Source organism: Oncorhynchus tshawytscha, linkage group LG22 (assembly GCF_018296145.1).
Source record: "Oncorhynchus tshawytscha isolate Ot180627B linkage group LG22, Otsh_v2.0, whole genome shotgun sequence".
In the NCBI taxonomy this organism is placed as follows: domain Eukaryota; kingdom Metazoa; phylum Chordata; class Actinopteri; order Salmoniformes; family Salmonidae; genus Oncorhynchus; species Oncorhynchus tshawytscha.
The window spans coordinates 44,778,322-44,782,955 of NC_056450.1; positions in this window are offsets into that span (position 1 = coordinate 44,778,322).

Sequence of the window (4,634 nt, forward strand, 5' to 3'; positions counted from 1 at the left end):
AACAAGACAAAACAAATGGATAAATGAAAAATGGAGAGGTGATGGCTAGAAAGACGGTGACGTTGACCACAGAACGCCGCCCGAACAAGGAGAGGAGCCGATTTCGGAGGAAGTTGTGACAACAACATAAAACAGGTATAAAAAAAACACTGTACTGAAACAAACCAACACATCACAGTCAAAACTGAGAAATAAATTACAATCAAGCCTGAATACCCTAAAAATAACTTTACTTCAAAAGAAATCCACAAATGTTTTACAAAAAGATATAGATATATATATAATAGATCGTTGAAAAAAAGCATCGCAATTCGACACATAGAACAACACAGAGATACACATGGAGTAAACAAAACACAGTCAATAATACAGTAGAACTAAAGAAAACAAAAAGTCTGAGTGCAAATGTCACTTTATATAATGTTTACCCTACAACACTCATCTCATATGTATATACTGTACTCTATACCATCTACTGCATCTTGCCTATGCCGTTCGGCCAACGCTCATTCATATATTTATATGTACATATTCTTATTCATTCCTTTACACTTGTGTCTATAAGGTAGTTGTTGTGAAATTGTTAGTTAGATTACTCGTTGGTTATTACTGCACGGTCGGAACTAGAAGCACAAGCATTTCGCTACACTCGCATTAACATCTGCTAACCATGTGTATGTGACCATTAACATCTGCTAACCATGTGTATGTGACCAATAACATCTGCTAACCATGTGTATGTGACCAATAACATCTGCTAACCATGTGTATGTGACCAATAACATCTGCTGACCATGTGACCAATAACATCTGCTAACCATGTGTATGTGACCAATAACATCTGCTAACCATGTGTATGTGACCATAAACATCTGCTAACCATGTGTATGTGACCAATAACATCTGCTGACCATGTGTATGTGACCATTAACATCTGCTAACCATGGGTATGTGACCAATAACATCTGCTAACCATGTGTATGTGACCAATAACATCTGCTGACCATGTGTATGTGACCATTAACATCTGCTAACCATGTGTATGTAACCAATAACATCTGCTAACCATGTGTATGTGACCAATAACATCTGCTAACCATGTGTATGTGACCAATAACATCTGCTAACCATGTGTATGTGACCATTAACATCTGCTAACCATGTGTATGTGACCAATAACATCTGCTAACCATGTGTATGTGACCAATAACATCTGCTAACCATGTGTATGTGACCATTAACATCTGCTAACCATGTGTATGTGACCAATAACATCTGCTAACCATGTGTATGTGACCAATAACATCTGCTAACCATGTGTATGTGACCAATAACATCTGCTAACCATGTGTATGTGACCAATAACATCTGCTAACCATGTGTATGTGACCAATAACATCTGCTAACCATGTGTATGTGACCAATAACATCTGCTAACCATGTGTATGTGACCAATAACATCTGCTAACCATGTGTATGTGACCAATAACATCTGCTAACCATGTGTATGTGACCAATAACATCTGCTAACCATGTGTATGTGACCAATAACATCTGCTAACCATGTGTATGTGACCAATAACATCTGCTAACCATGTGTATGTGACCAATAACATCTGCTAACCATGTGTATGTGACCAATAACATCTGCTAACCATGTGTATGTGACCAATAACATCTGCTAACCATGTGTATGTGACCAATAACATCTGCTAACCATGTGTATGTGACCAATAACATCTGCTAACCATGTGTATGTGACCATTAACATCTGCTAACCATGTGTATGTGACCAATAACATCTGCTAACCATGTGTATGTGACCAATAACATCTGCTAACCATGTGTATGTGACCATAAACATCTGCTAACCATGTGTATGTGACCAATAACATCTGCTAACCATGTGTATATGACCAATAACATCTGCTGACCATGTGTATGTGACCATTAACATCTGCTAACCATGGGTATGTGACCAATAACATCTGCTAACCATGTGTATGTGACCAATAACATCTGCTAACCATGTGTATGTGACCAATAACATCTGCTAACCATGTGTATGTGACCATAAACATCTGCTAACCATGTGTATGTGACCAATAACATCTGCTAACCATGTGTATGTGACCATAAACATCTGCTAACCATGTGTATGTGACCAATAACATCTGCTAACCATGTGTATGTGACCAATAACATCTGCTAACCATGTGTATGTGACCAATAACATCTGCTAACCATGTGTATGTGACCATAAACATCTGCTAACCATGTGTATGTGACCAATAACATCTGCTAACCATGTGTATATGACCAATAACATCTGCTGACCATGTGTATGTGACCATTAACATCTGCTAACCATGGGTATGTGACCAATAACATCTGCTAACCATGTGTATGTGACCATTAACATCTGCTAACCATGTGACCATTAACATCTGCTAACCATGTGACCAATAACATCTGCTAACCATGTGACCATTAACATCTGCTAACCATGTGTATGTGACCAATAACATCTGCTAACCATGTGTATGTGACCAATAACATCTGCTAACGATGTGACCATTAACATCTGCTAACCATGTGTATGTGACAAATAAAATTTGATATGATTTGATCTGACCACTTTTTTTTTTTATTGATCTAGTCACTGGTGCTTCCTGCTTTCATTTTTGCGTGTAAGCAGGAATCAGAAGGATATAATTATGGTCAGATTTGCCAAATGGAGGGAAAGGGAGAGCTTTGTATATTTGTATATTTGTGTGTAGAGTATACGTACGTGGTCCAGAGTTATTTTCCATCTGGTTGCACATGTGACGTGTTGATAGAAATGAGGTAAAACGGATTTAAGTTTCCCTGCATTAAAGTCCCCGGCCACTAGGAGCGCCACCTCTGGGTGAGAGTTTTCTTGTTTGCTTATGGTGTAATACAGCTCATTCAATGCTATCTTGGTGCTAGCCTCTGACTGTTGGTATGTAAACAGCTACGAAGAATATAGACAAAAGGCTCTCGGTAGGTAGTGTGGTCTGCAGCTTATCATGAGAAACTCTACCTCAAGTGAGCAATGGCTCGAGACTTCCTTAGATATCGTGCACCGGCTGTTGTTTACAAAACGTTTCTTAAGCAGAAGCAAATGGAAGAAAACAGGGAATGACCAACCTAAATAATGATTACACTCTAGATCAGCTAGATGCAGGCAAAACTTTCATTTATAGGCTAGGTCAGTGTTTCTCAAACTCGGTTCTGACGACCCCAAAGGGGTGCCCGTTTTGGTTTTTGCCCTAGCACTACACAGATTATACATATCATCAACTCATCATTAAGCTTTGATGATTTAAATCAGCTGTGTAGTGCTAGCGCAACAAAAAAACAACGAACTGTGTCCCCCTTGGAGTCCCCAGGACCCAGTTCGGGAAACACTGGGCTAGGTTGTAGCAACCTCATGACTGGTCAAGGGGAATTACATTATCATGTCGTCTAAACCTATGGAGGTTACTGAACTGGGTGAATATGAATGACAGTAGGCTAAACCTATGGAGGTTACTGAACTGGGTGAATGGAATATGAATGACAGTAGGCTAAACCTATGGAGGTTACTGAACTGGGTGAATATGAATGACAGTAGCCTAAACCTATGGAGGTTACTGAACTGGGTGAATATGAATGACAGTAGGCTAAACTGGTTACTGAACTGGGTGAATATGAATGACAGTAGGCTAAACCTATGGAGGTTACTGAACTGGGTGAATATGAATGACAGTAGGCTAAACCTATGGAGGTTACTGAACTGGGTGTGAATGACAGTAGGCTAAACCTATGGAGGTTACTGAACTGGGTGAATATGAATGACAGTAGGCTAAACCTATGGAGGTTACTGAACTGGGTGAATATGAATGACAGTAGGCTAAACCTATGGAGGTTACTGAACTGAATGACAGTAGGCTAAACCTATGAGGTTATGAACTGGGTGAATATGAATGTAGGCTAAACCTATGGAGGTTACTGAACTGGGTGAATATGAATGACAGGAGGTTACTGAACTGGGTGAATATGAATGACAGTAGGCTAAACCTATGGAGGTTACTGAACTGGGTGAATATGAATGACAGTAGGCTAAACCTATGGAGGTTACTGAACTGGGTGAATATGAATGACAGTAGCTAAACCTATGGAGGTTACTGAACTGGGTGAATATGAATGACAGTAGGCTAAACCTATGGAGGTTACTGAACTGGGTGAATATGAATGACAGTAGGCTAAACCTATGGAGGTTACTGAACTGGGTGAATATGAATGACAGTAGGCTAAACCTATGGAGGTTACTGAACTGGGAATGGAATGGTTACTATGGAGGTTACTGAACTGGGTGACTGAACTGGGTGAATATGAATGACAGTAGCCTAAACCTATGGAGTTACTGAACTGGGTGAATATGAATGACAGTGCCTAAACTGGGTGAATATGAATGACAGTAGCCTAAACCTATGGAGGTTACTGAACTGGGTGAATATGAATGACAGTAGGCTAAACCTATGGAGGTTACTGAACTGGGTGAATATGAATGACAGTAGCCTAAACCTATGGAGGTTACTGAACTGGGTGAATATGAATGACAGTAGGCT